General features: G+C 42.5%; 1 protein-coding gene and 1 long non-coding RNA gene across 7 annotated transcripts in view; one reads left to right on the top strand and one right to left on the bottom strand.

Annotated features, from left to right (window-relative positions):
* Window positions 1-5,487, bottom strand: part of LOC138527828 (uncharacterized) — a 389,887-nt gene extending 384,400 nt beyond the window's left edge. Inside the window, exon 1 of the long non-coding RNA XR_011284056.1 lies at window positions 5,246-5,487. This is a non-coding gene — a long non-coding RNA (uncharacterized lncRNA). The remainder of the gene's footprint in view (window positions 1-5,245) is intronic.
* Window positions 1-20,680, top strand: part of CNTN5 (contactin 5) — a 3,106,629-nt gene that overhangs the window by 2,484,993 nt on the left and 600,956 nt on the right. The window lies entirely within an intron of this gene.

Below are 20,680 nucleotides of genomic sequence, written 5' to 3'. Positions count from 1 at the left end.
CAGAGTCACATCCAGAGGCGAAATGCTGGTAGCGTGCTCACCTATACACACGGAGGGGTTTATTCACTCCACTTGCAGCATTCAAACATACTCGGCCAGCACTCGATTCAGAGGAACAATGGCTGCTGCACAATCTCAAAGCGTCTATGGTTGCGCGGCAACACAAAGAAAGGACTCTGTCAAACCGTCTATAGTTGTGCGGCAACACAAAGAAAGGACTCCACTTCTCGAAGTTAATCAGGAGTGCAACAACCAAGGGGGCCATGTTGGAACAGACCCAGGATCAACTGGTGTAGAGGAGTTTAGTAGACACTCAGCGCATCAAAAAGATGTAAATTGCACTAACTTCATCAATTGAACTAAACACCAAATTGTTCACCAGAATTGGGTGCCCACATGGTATATGCATCACACAATGTCCAAAATTATATTTGGCTAACCAAATGCCAGTCAATGCTTTCATTGAGCCCTAGCACATTGCTTTGTAATTTGAAAATTATTTTTTGCTCTATATTCAATAATTTTCGATCTGTTTCAATTTTGGTATTTCCATGCACCTTTTTCAAAATCAGCCATGTGAAGTCATTGAAACCCTGTTTCTTTTCAAAAAAATGTTTCACAAGAGGAGCAGTTATCACTTGATTCTTGATACAGCTGCGATGTTCCACCATTCGAACTTTACATTGACTATTTGTTTTTCCCACATAGTGTAGGCCACATGGACAGGTGATCAGATATACAACATTAGCTGTGTTACAATTCGTCATTTCAGTGAAGACCCACTTAACATCAGGTAGAATTTGCAATAATCTAGTTTCTTTTGTTTGTCCACACATGCTGCAATTCCCACATGGAAAATGTCCTTTTACTTCAGGCAAACCCCACAGTCTGGTTTGCCTAACATGTGGTATCTGCATTTCTGTCACATCATTTCTGATCAGAATATTTCGTAAATTCTGGCTTTTTCTAAAAGCCACTAGGGGAGGCAACACTTCTTTACCACAATATATTTTCTTCCAAGTTTTCATCACAATGTTTTTGATTTTGTAGGACAAATTTGAGAAAGTGTTAACAAATACAGTGCCAATCTTTTTAATTGTCCTATTACTTTTCTCCAAAAGTGCCTCACGATTGTTATTGTAAGCTCTTTTTGAAGCATTTCTTATAACTCTAGGCGGATAGCCTTTGGCCAACAACTTGTTGGTCAATACATCCGCACTTCGGACAAAATCATCTTTAAGACTACTATTGCGCTTCAGTCTCAAAAATTGTCCAAATGGCAAATTGTTCTTTAAATGTTTAGCATGGTGGCTATTGAAGTGCAATAAAGAATTCTTATCAGTAGTCTTGTTATAGGGCTTCACTTTTAAAGAACCATTGTGATGGAAAATGGTAATGTCTAGAAAATGAGTCTCACAATCACATATAGACCCAGTGAATTTCAGAAACCGATTTTGTTGGTTAAGCCATGTCACAAAACAATCTGCCTCTTCTCTAGAGCCTTCCCATATGATCAGTATATCATCTATATACCTCAGCCACTTCCTCAAATGATTGCTGAAAGGGTTGGTGGCTGGGTATATTACTGCCTTTTCAAAATACTCGACATAAAGATTGGCTAAATTCGGGGCCATGGCAGCACCCATGGCAGTACCCTCAATCTGTTGAAAGAAAGAGCCCTGGAATTGGAAAAAAATGTTTGTCAAGGCAAACTCCGTGCACCACAGAATTACTCACAGGATGGCCATCCTCTCTATTCATCAACACTTCTTCAACCACCTCAAGTGTGGCTCTTTGAGGTATCACAGTGTACAAAGATTGAATGTCCAAGCCTATCAGCAAGGACTGGCCCGGAATAAACTCAATGTTTTCCAATTTATTAATAGCGTCAGTGGTGTCTCGCAAATAGCTTTTCATTTTCAAAACAGACGGTCTCAGATAGAAGTCTGCAAATTTGGACAAAGGTTCCAAAATCGAATTCACACCAGACACTATGGGTCTACCAGGGGGATCAACAAGTCTCTTGTGTACTTTGGGCAAGGTGTAAAAAACAGGTACTCTTCCTTGATCCCTAATCAGGAATTCAAATTCTTGCTTACTAATCATTTCGGCATCAAAAGCTGCAGTCACCTTTTCTTTGATAATTTTTTTGAGTCTGGCAGAAGGGTCATTAGCCAGTCTCAAGTAGCTCACATCATCAGATAACAGTCTTTCACATTCTCTTACATAATCACTACGGTTCATCAACACAATCGCTCCTCCCTTATCTGCTTGTCTAATAATCAGGTTCTTGTCTTTTGCTAACTTTAGTGCCGATGCTCTTTGTAACCTACTAAAGTTGGAGTTGCGAGACTTTTCGCCAGACTCCAACTTAAGAACCTCTGCCAGCACCTGTCTTTCAAAAACCGAAGATTCAGCAGTATGAGAATAACTGGGAGCACAGAACGTAGATGTATTGCGCAACCCACTGAGATTATTACTGGGGTTTTTTAATTCAACTAACATACCTCCATACACAATGTATGCAATTCACCCTTTATATTTGACAATACACATATTTAAATAAATATGTATGTTAGATAATTTGTTGTTTGCCCTTTAACTATTCCCTGATATCACACTTTTATACCATTTTAGCTTTGGGTGTACATCGCATTGACAGGTAGGGCAGCATTAGAAAACATTGGCGCAAGTACAGTAGGCACCAGGGCAAAATGTGCCCTTGTGCAAACAAAAGCGTCAGCCTGTATTTTTCCACTGTGCCATGTTTGTCCAAGTCCTAGTAATTTGCCCTAATGCAAACATGCATTGAAAGAACATGATGTGCTGTTACTCTACCGGCTCATGTATCAGTCACTGTCCTATAGTCTAGATGGGAACTTCTCTCAAAATAGGATGGATTCTCGAATGATCCATGCTATTATCCCCCATTCATTTCGTTGTGATATGATTTGTCATATCTGGCAAATGAATTTATCGGATTCTGCTAAAGTCATGTCCATTTCATGCAAAGCATTTAACAGCAAGCTTCGAATACATTGCCAATCAAAGCCTTCAGAGTTTTCAAAAACCTAATTCTCTTTAAATGATTCTCTTTATGCCACTATCTGACCAAAACAAATAACCCTTCAATATATATTATTGGCTATAGTAAACAAATACGCACCAGGATGGTAGAATGTGGACCATTCTCTGCAGTGTAGCGAGGCGACCTATTTCACTTAACAGTAATATTCCAGGCCCTTCCTTGTACTCCTTGGTTGGTGTACTTGGTAGAGGGTGTTAAGCATGTGAAGGGCATTTATTAGTCTCGGGCACGGTGCAGCTAAACAGGGGAAGCTGTGTTTGATGTGGTGAATGGAAGATGCCATGCCAATTACAATATATGTTACTTTACAGTGTAACTGACCTGGACAGCAATGGACCGCCCAACAATGGGGCTCTTCAGTATTCTTCTGTTTCATACTAAATCAGCATCACATGTCCATTTGAAATGTTCTCTATTGGATATTAACTAGTATGCACATGCCCAGAGTATTTACATAAAAGGAAAGATTATTTTCCATATATACCACGATCTATGAGGAAGGGAGACATTATGCAGCTACAAGCAACCCTTTAAACCATGATTCATAATTAAACAATATGAACCAAGGTGGGAGGCGTTAGCAGGAGGAAACAGTGCTTGGGCACAGGGTATAGGCCAGAGTGAAGCAAAGGCCTTGACGCACACCTTGGGCTGTTAATGGCCAGGAAAGCAACCTACTAAGGTACCTATATCTACTATCCTGTCATCAGAGACCGTATGACCATCACAGTCAGGTTAGTGGAGGCTGAGGGTGGGTGTTGCAAAGCAGATGGTGTCAGGGGTGGTGGGGCAGAGGGAAGCATGTGCAAGGCTAATGGTGGGCAGGGGTCTGTGCGGGAGGATGATGCTTGCTCAGAAAATTGGTGGCTTGTGGTAGAAGAAAAAGTGGCTTGTAGGGAATGCAGGCTTTAACATATAGTGACGCCCATGTTCATGGGGCTGGATCCTCTTCAGCAGGTGTGAATACATGTAACGAAGGTAGCAATGGGTATGCTAGCTGCTTCAAGATGGGCACCCCCTTAATGGACATCATCTTGGGAATAATTCCCATTTCAAAAGAGCCCCCGAATTCAAATCGTAGGTAACCAGACAGTAATTATCAAGGTGGCCATTTGAAGGCATTGCAGTATACTAGTATTATCAAAAGAGTGGATTAGTTGCTTTGATTTTTTGATTAATTCTGCCATCTACAGCGCCCCATGAAGTGGCCACTGCGGACCACCGGCATGAAAACACTGCTTACTATCAACATGAGCCACCAGTACACCCAGTGCTTCAAATGCACACAGCAAAACAATGGGAAATCAGGCAGTCCTAGAGAAAGTTGCATGACAGAAGAGATGGCTCCAGTCATCATCTGAGGCCACTTGGACCGCAGTGACAGTCCTGGGGAATGAAAGGGTTGATGACTTCCTTTGGTTAAAACTGCAACCTCCACCTGGCCATTCTGTCACTGTGGTGTGCTTACCCATTTTCAGAACTTCTGGATACAATTAATAATTGAACTCCATTGTGTCATCGCCTGCTGTATCTTAGAAGTGGAAGCTATGGTACCAAGTGTGTAGAGGTGTATAGAAGTGGGAAGAAAGAAAGATGCTCTGACAATGTATGTGGATGTTGATGACACAAAAGGGGCTACTTCCCAGCTACAAATACTAAAACATTTACCGAAACAAGGAGCTATTGGCCATCCACAGACACTTGTGTCCTAATTCATGGAAACACGTGAATTAATAGTGCATAACCTGTGCTCTGAAAATGACTTTGTGCATCCCTGCACGCATATATTTTCTGCGTGCTCCATGTAATCATGACATTGTTCCTGCAAAGTAACCCTATCCGCAAGTAGCTGCCGGAACGCCCATGACATGGCCACATGCATTGCAATTCCAGCCACTATACCGACCTTTGCGCAGACCTTGTCCGTGAACTAATTTACCCCAGCAATACTGCGTGCATACCCCCAAACCTAGGCAGCAACCCGACGACACTCCGTAGAGTCCCCCGTAACTATTCACACCACCCCCTCAACATGCATACCATTTCTCACAACTGTAGTCAGTCCCCGGTAAATATGCATGCAAACCCCGTAAACCGTGGTTTCAATCTGCACCCCAACTGCGTACACGCACCCCTAAATTCCTGATCGGGCCTTACCTTTGCACAGTGATTCCTATGCACATGAGACGCCATACATGGCTTCAGGTGGCAGTGAGATCGCAAGTTCTGAATGCTGATTTCCCTGATGTGAGGTTGCGTGGTCAGATCCATCAATACGTTTGGTTCTGGGCAGTTGTGGCCACGCAGTTTGATCACGCAGGCATCCCTCAACATGCCTACAAATGAAATTGTTCTTCCTCATTCTGCAAGTTCTGCCCCCACTTTAGACCTCTGCGTAGGCCCAACCCACACTCTGCGTGGAGTCCATAGAAATGCGATTGATCGGATGCAGAGATGTGCTGAACATGCTGCAAGGTCCGGTAAAGGCCTGAAAAGCCAATTCCATGAATCATCAAAGGGGGGTTTGTGCCCACAATGATGCGCACAGTCCTGATTCACCTTGCAATAAATGCCATGAATCAGCCCTTTAATGTCTATTCTTCTTCACATAAAATGTACCAATCTGCTTTTCATGCTCTACCAAATCGTACATCTGACTCAATTCCTGGAAGACAGCATGGCTCAGTAACAAGGAACGTCAGCCACATTGCTTATTTATAAATTGCGAATATGAAACATTTAAACTTTTCACATGGATCTACATTTCATATTGAGCCATTTCCCAGTCTAAGATCGCTATAATAATTGACTGATAGTAACAAAAACATGCGTTGCCATACTTTGTTACTCTGTATTTTCTAAATTTCCAAAATATATGAGGACTCCTCAAACACACAATCATGCTTATTTCCTGAGATTAACGCTAAAACAATAAAATAATACACCTAGTGCACCTCTGCCATTATTGGGGGTATGTCTCAGCCCACCCAATTCCGGTACCTAAACCAGGTATTATGATGTATATTAGCATGTGTGCACAGGCACATATACATGCCACACACACTGCAAGCAGTGCAGTGAATGCACCAGGAGTTCTATGCCATTGCTCACTTCCCACGAGTGCTGGAAGGCATCAGCTGTACCCATGTAGCGCTATAGCACCCGCGAGAGAGCGAGCAAATATTCCGCAATTGGAAACATTCAATGCACAGGCGATCTGTGATGCAAAGGGAGTCATCATGCATGGTAATGCTAATTACCCAGGAAGCATGCATGCTAGCCACATTTACCGCCATTCTCTGTTATGCCATGCACTGGCATCGGGAACCTTTGGGAACACATGGCTCATCGGTGAGTATCAACTATCATACACTTGCAAGCATTCAAATGACACACAGAAAAACAAGACATGACAACCAATGTAAAAAATACCCCATTCCATCTTTTCAGGGGGCAGTGCCTATCCACTCTCACCATTCCTGCTCACCATTCAGAAATCTAGCCACCCCAGGTGAGATGAGGTATAACGCAGCACACACAGACACTGGTGGCATAGTGGAGCGCATGCTAGCGGTGCTAAAGTCACGCTTTGGCTCCCATAACCACTCTGGTGGCATATTGCCATATGCCCTGCCAGTAGTGTGCCAGATCATCATGGCTTATTGTGTCCTCCACAATATTGTCAGACGTCATGGTATAGCAGATGAGCTGCAGAAGGGACAACACTCTCATCCACAGGCACCACACATTCACTTGGCAGGCCAAAGGGCAGAGGGAGATCAGGAACGCAATCAGGTCGTACATACTTTGGAAGTGAAGGAGATGTTGCTATCTCCCCATGACAAGGTGTAGATAAATCAACCAGTACTGTGGCGAGGAATGTGTAGGACCATGCATGTCTATTTCATGCCTATTTAAATCATCCATTACTGTCTTGATATCATAATCCAATCCAAGTCTTTTGTGTCTACCTTATAAATACAGCTAGCATCACATCAAATAAATTGGTCCGCATTTTATTAATTGTCACAAGTATCAGCCCCACTATTCCATATTCTCATTTACAGTCTTGTGTATCTTTGTTCCAGGGTCACAAGAAAAGTTGGTCATATTTCAAGATGCAAAATTGTACCTGCGGTCCTCTTTATGCATATGATGTTAATGGTGAAAACATGTGGGCTCAGACTATCAAAGATTTGCACTTGTGCTAGAAAAAAGTGGGGCAAATGAATTAAGCACCAATTGTACAGCTTTTTTAATAGAGAATGCTGCAAAAAGGTTCAGCCCCAATCAGTATTATCTAAAATGTTTGCACCTGGGGAAAACTGGAGTAGGTTGTTTTATTTATAATATGTGGTGCGTAACATAAAATGAAATCTACTAAGCACCTTTTGATGTATGGTATGCAGCAGAAATATTACAAAAAAGCAGCCTGGTTCATTTTTGTCTGCATGCACACATTTTTAGATAATATGGATTGTGATCAAATCTGTTTACTCCATTTTGTATTGTGAAACTGTTTGCGCACTTTTTAGCACCAGTGCAAACCTTCATCATCTGGCCCCTTGCATTTGAAATACATCCTTTTTAAAATACCATCTAATTATGAGCTGACACCCGTGGGTTATTTGCTGCATGGAATTCATGGGGGAAATCAGGACAACCTGCAGGTCTTGCTCTGTGCCTCAAGCCTCAAACACCGGATGGGATCCTATCTCGTAAATAGGGGGCAGTTGCATGATAGTAGCTGTTTAAAATACGAGGGACCTCATCTTGAGTTTGGCTAAAACAACATGTGTAGTTTACATATTACCTACTTTTAAAAATCCACCTAACCATGAGTGAGAATTACACGTGATAGTGTTCTCATGTGGCTGAGAGAAAGTCCCGTGCTGGTTCTTAAAATAAACATGTTTAACAATGCAGTACTTTCTGTGCACCACATGTGGTGACTATACCATGCAATCCTAGCTCATAATTAGGTGGAATTTAAAAACAAGGACAACTTAAAATACTTCATTTTCTTACCATTACTACCATGCCAAAAATGGGGTCCAAGATGCTATGCCCTAAATCACCTGTTCAGTGTCAATCCTTGGAAAGACAAACCACTTACTCCAGAGCTCCATGCTTGCATTACCGTATTGAAGAGTACCGAGAAGTACTTACACCCTGGAACTAGGTGAACTGTTGCGTACTTGGAAGTTAGGATTGGTGCCCCAAACTGGCTAGACTATGCCTTGGACGAGGTGCATGCTTAGGGGTGTTTTTGGAAGGTTGGTTCAAGTGAGACACTTCAGGCCCCCACCTATCATCCCAATAAGAGACGGAAAGGTATCGGGGAAGAGTGCTCATGCAGACAGAATGACGGTTCAAAAGTTTGACTGGTCTACCATTATCTTACTACCCCTCACAGACACCGTGCCCCCTGCCTCTCTCAAGGAGGAACTGTGTTTCTCGCTGCAGCTGCTCCAGGTGCCGTTTGAGAGAAGCAAACCGGTAAAAGCAGAAAGGAGCACATGCACAGAAGTAGCAATGCAAGGGAAAATAGGAACAACGTATTTTCTGGTAGACTCCTACCACCTCAATCACCCTGGTAGCTTCCCAAGAATACCCGTCAGCGGGAGGATCTAGCAAGAATCCAGACCACCCCTTTGGCCTGCAGTTTCTCGATGGCAGGATCCCAATTCGTTTTATTTTCTTTCCGCTTTCTGCCAATTTCCTCAGGATGAGATTCCCCCCTTTTTTTGCATTGTGTCAATAAAAGACATTTGTAATTGTTCTTTTATAACGCGCTTAATACCAGGGATCAGTTTCTAAGCGGGAGCCCGGGTGTCGAACCTGTGTTGCTATGCGCTGTCTTGCTATAACATAGTTTCTTACATTTCAATGGCCCTCATTACGACCCTGGCGGATTTTTTCCGCCATCGACGGACTTTCCGGCCATGGCGTAAAGTCCGTTTACGCCATGGCGGATGGTGGACTTACCGCCCCATTCCGAGGTCGGCGGGGCGGTAAGTCCCCATTGACCCATTTACCCTTCCCCATTCCCATTTCGGCCCCATAGGGTATAATGGGAGTGGGGAAGGAGTTAATTACGCCACCGTAAATTACAGTGGCGTAATTAACACCAAGGTCCCATAGCGCCATGGATTTCTCCGCCCGCAAAAAGCGGGCGGAAAAATGACCATGGCGCTTTGGGAACTCGTAGTTGGCGGTAAGGGGTCGGCGCAGCTAACGCTGGCGTAGACCCCTTACCGCCAGGGTCCTAATGAGGCCCAATGTGTTAATATACTGTCAGGATAATGACAGCATCTCACCCTCACATTGCTGTAAATCGGATGGTACCATCCTTGAGTTAAAATGGCATGCAGATCCTCAAACGTATTGAGTGGCCAATCAGATGTACTTACCAGTTTAGAAATGTAAAGAAAAGCCACAAACCGATTCTGTAAAAAAATATATACCTGTGTATTGAACTAAAACGCGATTTCCTTTGAATCCATTCCTGCATCCCCGTTTTCATCTTAATGGATTAACCTGTGACACGTCCTATTTCTGAACTGTTCATGGAGCTGTCTGCGAAACCATAATGTGTTCTTTTATGTTCAAGAAACATCACCTTTAAACTCCCGTGGCAGTGGAACAGAATAGAGCCAATAGGCAGGCTTTCCATCACCATGCCAGTATCCTTGAGCTTAAATGAAACCCACTCCAAGGTGAGGCTGCATAGCTCTGGCCTTGGGTATTTAAAGCTGGCACAATGGAGCGCTGCATTCAGTGTAAATGCGAAGTGTCATTGCCACCCTGCATGTCCAGTCTCGGCTTTACAATCACATTCTTTTCGCCAAGTGGAGATGTATAGTTCATTAGTACAATGTTTTTTTGCCCGGCTCCATCATTACAGCATGCATGCAAGTGTGCACCATCTATTGATCACAGTGACGAGCCTAATGGCAGGGCAGACATCCAGGGCCATTACACTAAGCCAACAGCAAAGCTATGCATGCAGTGATGCCAAGCATGACACAACTCATCCTTTCTATAGTTTGACCTAGGATTGATAGTTTTTAGTGTTCTGACAGTTTCCTATAGAAATATGTATTTCATTGCGGGATCCTGGCCCCTCCGGTGCAGTAGAAAGGCAGTTCATGATGAGGACTTGGCTACTGCGATATTGAGGCTGTGAATTTGTAGAATCCCAGTTTCTATTTTGCGATTAGGTCACTAGATGCAGTGCCTACTAACTCTAGGCACTGTTTGTATTCCTTTGGGAGCACTTGTCATACATGTTCATTTTATTTACAATGTTTATTGGTGAACTATTCAAAGTTGTGTATGATGAGCATCCCCGTGATTATAGATATTGTTTCCAGCGTGCCCCCGAAGGAACTGCTTATAATCAAAGGTGTCCATTGCCTCATGCCCACCCTCTGGACATCCTCTGTTTTCTCTTCGGGGGGCAGGGCCGCCGTTAACAGACCATCGGTTTAATGAAGCAATCACGATAAGCCCTTTTTTTAAAAAAAAAAAAAGCCTGACAACACCCCCTGAATTGTATGTGGCCCTCTATGGGGGCAATATAACCGTTTGAACACCACTAATTTAGTGCTATAGTACTTGTGTGATACCATGGGAAAAATGTTTGACAGTAGAGTTCATTTTCTAACTTAAAGGAGTGATAGAAATGCCTCTTGTGCTTTTCTTTGCCATTTTGTGGCCTATCTGTTCACCTGGTCTACTTATTTTCGTTTCTGGTTAGTCTGTAATCAAAGGAAAATATATAGTTTTACAGATGAACAAATGTCAATTGTTTTATCATTATATTTGTAATAACAGTTTTGAGGTAATGTTATTTGAGGAGGGTGATTGGTTGGATTCGGCTTTCAAGTTGTGAGTTGTCAGACATGGACTGGGCAATTAGTTGCCACTCTAATTGGCAAGAGGGTTGTTTTTTCAGATACATGCCAATTTAATTTAGTAAAGCCATATATGTTGATAAATGCCCATCTGGCTGTTACCTTTTTATGTATGTACCTTCATATGCACATTATTTTAAGCCTGATGTGTTTTGTGTAGTGCCTGGTGATATGAGGTGTGGGTACATTTTGTGTTGGCAGTTGCATCTGTGTGCAAAGGCTAGGGAGCAACTGGGGTTCCCCCTTGTGAGAGGGGCTTTTGAATTTGTGATACATTTTCTCATATGGCTATCTGCTCGAGTGTGGCTTGTCTTCCGCTTTTGAAATGTGACATCTGTCTTCCAAATGCACTACTTACTGCATTTTCTATGTTTCCACTGTGCTCCGCTGATACGCCTTATCTATCATTGATTAGGTCTTAACCGGTGCAGTGTATTCTGTAAAGTGCCTCCAACAAGCAACTGACGGGCTCCGGTTATCATTAGGTGCGCCAAGTTTGACACACTGTCAGTGGCCAGTTCCGTGTGTTGCTTAATAGGCTGTTCAACTTTAACTTAAATGTTTTACAGGTTACATTCCGTGTGCATGATGTGCAGCATATCATATCACTACCCGAAACATACATTTGCGTGTGCATCTTTAAAATACGTTGGTCAAAGCTGAATATTACCTGAACAAGCTCACCACCAGATTAATAGACATTGTTCAACTTTAAACACGTGTCACAGTTGTACTTCATGTCAATGAACATACTGAAACATGAATGAGTTTATATGCAACTTGTTAGTTTTACACCAGAGTTGAACATCGTATTAAAGATGATATTGAAGACTGGATTACCTTTCTTGTTTCAAGTATGTCAATGTTGTACATCATATTCAAGAACACACCCAAAATATGCATTACCATAACCGTTTGACAACCAATCATTTGTATATCAGAGTGAACAACATACCAAATGCACATTAGGCACACCAATCTTGTTATAAATTAATAGGTTTTGATGAGGTGTTTGTAAGCATAAGCACTGCGTTTGATTGGTTTGGGTGTGGTTTAGCAGCATGTTCAGGTACATTTGTCAATGATTCCCGGCCATTGGGTTTACAATGATAGTATGTTTGGGTGGTGCCTACGTTGCTGTCTTTGGACTTTCTAATGGTGACAATGTACATGCAGAGATATAATTATCTTTTATATTTAAAATATGCTCATGGAAATGTTCATACATGTCATTTGGGGCCTCGTGAAATGCATGCGTTCCACTTAGTGTGTCAGTGATGCTGTTTTACAATGTCCATGTGGTGGACATCCTGTGAAATAAAAGTGTGGGTTGTTGAATGTTGCATGTATGAATGGAAGTGTGTTTGTCTAAATGGATAAGTGTTACATTGTTATAAACAAGAGACTCAAGACGTTCTTCAGCTCTCTGTGCCAGTATCTGGGGTTTGGCTCTGTGGGTGTTGCTGTGGGTTTTCTATCTTAAATCACCCCGCTGTGGCATAAACATAGTGGGGCTATGGAAATTGAAGTAGTGTTATTATACGAAGGTGGGTTTTCCCAAAGAACATGCAAGTGCTCTTGGTCATTGAGTCCCTGGGTCGCATGTTGTCATGCATACTAGATTTTGTTCAGCAAAGCTTTGCTTTAACTTTGTGAAAAGGATAATTGTTTGATTATGCATGCGTGTATGTGTAGTTGTGCTGTTATACGAAGGATATTTTATGGATTTGATTTTATGCGATCTTAGTTTGTTTGATTGTCGGTATATATTTGCATTGTTTGGACATGGCCATTTCAGTGACAAGGATAAAACGGGGTTGATTTCCACAGGAAAGTAGATTTGAGCTTATTCGTTCCATTTTGTGATTTTGCATGTATATATTTATATATACAGGGTCTGATTCACATAGCGTTTTTCAATGGGATTGCAGCGTTATAAAACGTTTCTGTGAATCAGGCCCATGGTGTGTGTGTGTGTGTGTGTACTGCATGGTGCAGAAGATTGTATGCATTAAGCAGATTACTTCTAATAGACCTACCTTACTGTGCATGTTTATGTTATCTATCTATTATGTTTTTTATATAGTGCCCAATCGCCCATAGGCCTCAAGGCACTCACAAAAATAAACAACATAAAACAGAAGCTCAGGCCACAAAGAAGAAAGGGGGACTTTTACGTTTCTCCATCATGGAACAGGTGTGTCTTAAGAAGTTTCTTAAATATGACAAGAGACACACTGTTTTTAATCAGACGGGGCATGGAATTCCAGATCATAGGAGCTCAATGAACAAAAGTCGGGCCACCTACTTTTTACAGGATTGTACGTTGTTTATTGTTGATTATATTCATCGTTAGAATTAAGATTTCTTCAAACAGGGGCTTTTATTCATTTCTTTGCTACTTAGCTAGGGGCAATCATAACAGAGCATTTAAACGTAATCCGCTGTTGGACTGGTAACTAGTGAAGTTTTCTTCTGGCTGCTGAGATTTTTTCCCGACGATTCATTCCAAAGACAGCCCTGACCACACGATTCTGTATGGTCTGTAATTTGGTGGTGTTGCCTTTCGAGGTTCCTATCATGAGACTGTTGCAGTAATCCAGTTTCGCATTAATTATGGCTCTTGCAATCAGCGCCAACTTTTGTTCAGTTAGGTATGGTCAGATTTGCCATATAAGATTAGTGTAAAAAGCACATGCAGTAAGAGACATGTTTCTTGTATGAAAGATGAGAATCCATAAAAATACCAAAGGTCTTAACGTGCTCTGAGACTTCAATTAAACTATTATTAATGTTAAGTTTCTTATATTGCAGATCTAATTTTCCTATTTTCTGAGGTGTGCCAAGTATTAGGAGTTCAGTTTTCACTTCATTGAGCACAAGAGAATTATTAGCCATCCATTTCTGGATAGCATTGAACACTTCATTGATTCTTAGCACATTCTTTTCATATGATCCTGACAGTTCAAATACCAGCTGGGTATCGTCAGCACAGTTCGTGAATTGGACACCCATCTTTTGAAGCATGTCACACAGCAATTTTGAGAAAATGTTAAAAAGCAAAGGTGACAAACATGATCCCTGTGGAACACCACAGGTCAACAGTGTCTTTAGGGAGCTAAAATTGCCCTTTACAACTGCAGCCATTCTTGGACCCAGAAACAATTTGAACCAGTTAGTGGCTGAGGGAGAACATCTACCAGTTGTTTGGCTGTGCTGTTTGTGGATGTGTCTAGGGTGCGTGGTATAGACCTAATTGTGTTACTTTCTCTACATATGTTTCCACATATTAATCTTCATTTTATATTGCCCACTGTACGTTTTTTTAAAATATTGATACCATTTTTCTAAAGGCCTCATCATGAGTTGGGCAGTATCCGGGCAGTAAATGCACCAATATACCTCCCAGCACTATTACCGTTACTGCAACTCAGTCTTGCGGAATTTGAACTGGATCCTGAGTTGCAGTGGCACTGTTAATTCCCATTTATGTTGAGTCCATAAGACTATATGGGGCTTTTCGGTGTTATTACCGCCAGTGGTAATAGTGCTGTTGGTAATACCACTGAAAATGGGCAGCAAGATGGAGATTCACCTCCAGCTTAAAGCTAGAAATAAATCTCAAACGTTACGCCTAAACTTGGGATTGGGCAGAGCAGAAATGCAGCGGTAGTAGCGTTACGGCTGCATTTGTACAACTCCACCCAAACCCTGACGAGGCCCATCTTTAAACATTGAATATCTTGAGTTTGGCTAGTGTGATTTCCAAAATGTTTTGAAGCATTCACTTCTTGAGTTCAAGAACGTGTGTGTGTTTTGGTAGGGGAGTGTCACAAATCTTGAAAATAAAAGCAGACAATTTAAGCAACATCAAAGGCTGAACATTGCCTATTGAAAGCCTCAATCAAAGCATACTTTTTCCGAAAGACTTTTCAACAAAAAATAATGACACTGTGAAAACTGCCCATGAGTCGTCGCATTTGGCCAAATCATTTGCCTTCCAAATTTGGTGAACTTTTATAGATGGAACTTCCATGGGCAGGAAAGAATTTCTTCAGTTTTGCATTTTGCAGTTTAAAATTCAATATAAACTTAACTATAGAAGCAAAAGCACGGCTCTATACTGTTCTAGAGCAGGCGGAGCTGCTTTCCCTTACTGGGAAATGACAATATTCCTAATACTAACGCAAACATTTCCATGCAGCAGCAGGTCCACTCACGGGTGGTGTTGATTCCTGAAATAGAAAAAAATGGACCCACCCGTGTAGAAAATAGTACACAAATATTTGCAGCACGTGTGCCAGCTCATGCTAGAAATAAGAACAAAATGCATTGTCTGTTTACAAGCATGTGTAATGTGTAATATGTATTTCTACTTCGAGCATGTTTGAGCTCAGTAATGCATAAAATAGGGTGCAAAGTTTTGATATAGGCACAAATACCCATCGGTGCTAGAATACAAAAAAAACAAAAACATGTTTCTACTCCGAGTGTGGAGTGTGAGCTGGTGTCAAGCTTTAGTTCTCCACAGGAGCACCAAAGAACCCGCAATGTAGCTCCTTCCCCTCATAGGCCTTGTCCAGATAAACAAGTAGGAAGAAACAAGTGCTTATGGCCGAACACTGCTGGGGAATGGAATAGGAATGTTCAGGAGGGATTTACTAAGATTACTAGAAAGTGGCAACACTACTGTGGCGTGGCCCACCATGCTCGCTACTTTCCTCTAATTATTTAATTGTACAGCGAGATTGGTCACATTACACCATTAGTGCATGGCGCGCAAAAAAGAAAAGAAAAACACCTGTGGTTGGCTGGATTCCAAACCTTACTACATGGTCACCCCGATCACGCAACAGTGTGCAGCTCGCTCCCATCTTTGACAGCATTTTCACTCCCGAAAGGCCACCATGGAAACGGATGAGGGATTACATGTAGTACCTTTGCCATGTTCTATGGCAGCCATTCTTTTTGTGAACTTTTATTTAAGTCACTTCAATGGCCACCATGGCAAGAGAAAATGGACTACATTTTCTATCTGCTGCGGCCATTTAAAAAAAAACCTTTTTTACCTTTTTATTCTGTCTATGAAACGCAACTCGTCTCACAACCGGGAAGAAAAAAAAAACATTAGTACCCCGGTCTAACAGGGCTGTAACTATGGGCCCAGGGGCATTACCTTATGCAGTAATGGCCTGCTGGCTTGGGGCTCATTGCCATATCAATACTCTTGCTCTTGAAGGCAAATTTCTATTTTGTGTGAGCAGCCAGCTCCCCTAAATATCAAGCTGCTCTTGCGAGTCGATCATCATGCTAAAACTAGGTGTACATGCTGGTATGCTTATGTGGGGGTAGCCAGTGAGCAGTGACTCCTCCGGGAACTCATAGGCTTGTCGTTTTAAAAAACTATGCATCCCCAAAACTGTGCTATAGGCAAAGGAAGTCTGTCCTCAGTCTATTTCAAATTCCTTAATTATGTGAGCCTGTCTGTAAAGTTTCAGAGTATTGTCATCTGTATTGCCTGTGTTCCAGATAGGAAAGGCTCTTACAAACATACATGTCGCCACTACAAGCACTCCGGACAGCCCGCCTTTGGAGGAGCCAGCTGTGGCATCTGCAAAGTTCAAGCAGTGGATAATGTCAAATCTTCTCCAGATGCCATTAATGTGGGAGTCCCACAGGGATCCTGCATCTTGCCATCTCTTTTCAACATCTATATTCGGCCATTGCTTGACCGACTGGACCACCTGGGTGTGAAGTACACCATCTATGCTGATGACACTCAGGTGGTATTTGAACTTGTAGGCAATAATGATAAGGACTGTGACACCTTAAATAGTGTCTATGATGCAATACAAACTTGAATGGACTCAAACTCCCTGGCTTTGAATGACTCTAAAACAGAGTTTCTTATTGCGACTACTAGCTAGAGACTTATGAATTATGATATTTCCTACAAAAATTTCAATATTGCAAACAATCAGATTAAGGTCTCTGATTGTGTCAAAAACCTAGGACTTCACCTAGGTGCAGAACTTTACATGGAACTCATATGTCACACACACGCTCATCATGTGCCTACGTGGTCAGGCTATTCCACCAAATCAGGCCATATATCTGACTCAACAACCGATCCACCCTACCCTAGCATCTGCCTTAGTCAACTCAAGACTTGACTACTGTAATAGTCTCCTGAGTGGAACCACGCAAACTAACCTGTTAGCCCTCCAGACCACACAGAACAATCAGTGCAAGCAGTCATTGGTCTCCGTAACCAGGATCATATCTCTGATTCCAGGAGCGCTCTGCAATGGCTGCCCGTTAAGCACAGGATACTGCACAAGACTCTGGCACTAGCTTATGAATGCTGGACCTCAACTGCCCCAGCTTATCTCTCAGAACGGCTTATGGTTGATCGACCATTACGATCCCTCTGCTCTAGTGACAACCACAAATGCATACAGCCTTGCTTCTTGCTATCTAAATTTGGAGTTGCCATCTTTCCAGTACAGGCCCCTAAAGCTTGGAATGCCCTTCCATTACCAACAAGAGCCCTGCTGACATTCAAAATAGCAGTCAAAATATACCTGTTTAACAGGCCATAACTAGGCTGCTCTCTTAAAAGGACCTCTTGTTTTTCTTCTCGCTCCTGGCCATGATTGGCCTCAGCTCTGGTATCTGTCCCATGTAACCTGCCCCATTTACTCCGGTGTTCCTCCTGTTCCCGGCTCCCGGCGAGATGAGCTCATTCCAATGCCTGCAGCATGCACGTAGTTAAGTATTGACTCCTCTGTTGGAGTATTCAGCGCTGCATGCAGCTGGTATTATGGCTTGCTGGTGGCTGTCAGGTTCATGGTAATGCATTGAGAAGAGCAGGTGGCCAGGATTGGTAACAGGAAATGAGGAACAGTGCGTGCAGCGATGCAGCATCCAAGCTATGCGCTGAATCAGGACAATTGCTTCCCCCTGTGCTGAAGGGTAGAAGTAGTGTGTGTATAGAGGCTGTGTACTCCAGTGGGTTGCCCAGCTGTAGGGATGAAGGGTAGGGGCTGCTGGGAGATGGGACTCCTTCTGCAGCTCCCGCTGTCTGAATACATTTGAGACCGGTTAGTAGCCTGGCCGGCTCCCATGTCGAACGCTGTGATCACCATCTCCTAAAGTGCTCGTGTACACAGTTGCCGTGCCTCAAGCTGGAATGCTGGGACCTGGTGGCAGACAGCCGGCATTTCTGTCATTCTGCTGCATGTGTTTTGGGGGCATGCAGACAGTGGTTGGTTGGTGTGTCCTTTGACAGATCTAATGATGTCATGCAGTGTATTTTAACACAGCTGTGCACAATGATGATCCTCATGATTTGATGTATAAAATGGTTTTGTGTTATGCATTTTTGAACTCTCACTTGCTCTGACAGGCTGCTGGGGCCAGCCAGCCTAAGCCTGATGATTTGTTCCATGTGGCGTGGCCAGGCCTGCTGCAACCAAGAGAGGCAATACCGGGCATGGGCAGCAGTGCGGCGTCTGTCACTGGCTCAGACTCCGCTGTCGATGTCAGGGTGCGGCTTGTTCGCCTTGGGTAGTGTAGGGCTTGCCTTTTCACCTAAGCATCGCATGTGTGCAGCACACACATGCAGCAATGTGCAAGGCAGACGGCAGCCCTGCCTGCCCCACACATCCTCACCCTGCTGTTGCTGTGTCGATGTTGCAGCGGGACGGCCACAGGGCCCCCCTCAGCACCTTGGCATGGGGGCACCCACTATGCCTCTGGGCTTGTTCCACAGGAATTGGTGGGGACAGGAAAGAAAGAAAAGCTCACAGAAAAATAAAAAGGAGAAACCCTTCCTTACACCCATTTGTGCTCCCTGACAACATTTTATGAATATGTGAGAGCAATTCTAATTGGTGAATTGGTGGTAAGCAACAAAGTTTGGTAAATCCAAACACATGAACAGTCTTTCTTCGTTTCTCTTAAATGTTATATGCATGATTACTGTATATTTGCCAGTGAAATGGATTTGTAGAAACCTTGGAAGAAATCGTATTTCAGTTTAAATAGGGCATGTTAGGTATAGTGACTACTAAATGAAGCTGGATTATTTAATTAGCTGGAAGGTAAAGGGATACGTAAGTTTGCTTGGTCCCATTTACTTAGTACAGTTCTTCTCATGTTCCTTGGGATTTTCGAGCATTTCTGGGAATTATTGGAAAACTGGAACCTGTGAGGTTGCTGGCCCATTGCACCTGCCTTATTCTGATTTGGTTTGGAACACAGAGGACCGACCGAGCACCGAGGACTGTGTATTGTTGTGGATTGTTGAGGATTTCAGACCTGTGTAGGTCAGATTAAGACGGAACGTAACATTGTCTGAGATTTGATCAGCCCTGACCTGAGCCTTGCAGGTAACTGGACATTCTGTTCTCAGGATTTTAATTGATTGGATGCTATAATTTGTGTGTTTTAATAGTGGAGAGTCGGACTCTGACCTCCAAAGCTGCCGTGACGTGCCCCACTCAACCCTCATAGTTCATAATTGCCACGAGGCAGAAACTGAAATAGTATACTGACACATTGATATTACTAACTGTGTGTTTTTTCTATGCATGTTTTCAATGTTTTTGTCCTCTATTTTCCATTAATTCAAATCGCATATTTTCAACATCCTTTCATTTTTTGCACATTGCACAATTTGCATAGTTGGTACATTTTATACAATGTACTAGTGTATTTTATAATTATAATTGTACTGTGTTCATTGTTGGAGTCTTTATATATAGAGAGTCAATCAGGTTTTGAAAATATTTTAATAAAGAAAAAGAAAAAAAAATGAACAATTTTTCATTTGTGAGTAATTTTTTTCTTTTTTGATATGGTTTTCCCTTTTTTCTCTTTGATTTTATTTAAGGTACATTATTGCACTATGGTTAAGTGGAAGGCTCGGGATGACATAATGACTAACAGACAGGTAACAAAACATAAAAGAATGTTGGGAAAATCAAAGGCCAAATCACAATCCATCTTGGACCAATATCTAAAGGATATAGCTGGAAAAATTGAAAAATGAATTTTAGTTACCGATAGGTCTATTGAGTTGGCTGCTCAATGGCTTCAGACATTGAAGCGTTCGTACATTGGGTGCACACTTGACCCAAAAGATTTCAACGGCTCTTCCTCCATTGGATTGGAATCACTGGAGGCTTCAGCAAAAAGGGTGGTTGCCAAGGACAAAGCCTCATTCAGGGGTAGGTTTGCACCTGGTCAAAGCTAGACTTGCCCGGTAGCCTAGATGGGAACCCAAATGTGGGTTCACCAGAGGTTATTCAGGGTCAGGTGCCATAGGTGTTTGCCTCTGTACTAAGTTCTGCTCCTTTACTGGACAATGTCAATTGCTTAGAAGCTGTCTTTGAGGAGAAGCTGAGCCCTATTTGAGGACTTCTGTCTGAACAGACCACTTTAATATTGAATGGTCTGTCCATAAGGGCAGAGGAAGTATAGGAAAGAGGCTTAGTTCAATTCTAGACCTTCTACAATTGTTTAACGAAATAATATTCAATTGTCTGGTGATAATAGATGACTCAATTAGAGAGTTGATGAAAAGCCTTGCAGAGTTATCTGCCAGGAGTTAACAGGAAATGCCGTGTGAGGGATCCAATTCTGATGTGGTTAGCCTGTAACTAGGTAC

The sequence above is a fragment of the Ambystoma mexicanum genome, chromosome 7q (assembly GCF_040938575.1).
Source record: "Ambystoma mexicanum isolate Mex_15411 chromosome 7q, UKY_AmexF1_1, whole genome shotgun sequence".
NCBI lineage: Eukaryota > Metazoa > Chordata > Amphibia > Caudata > Ambystomatidae > Ambystoma > Ambystoma mexicanum.
The sequence above is the reverse complement of the archived record's forward strand: the minus strand, read 5'-3'. Positions and strand labels throughout refer to the sequence as shown.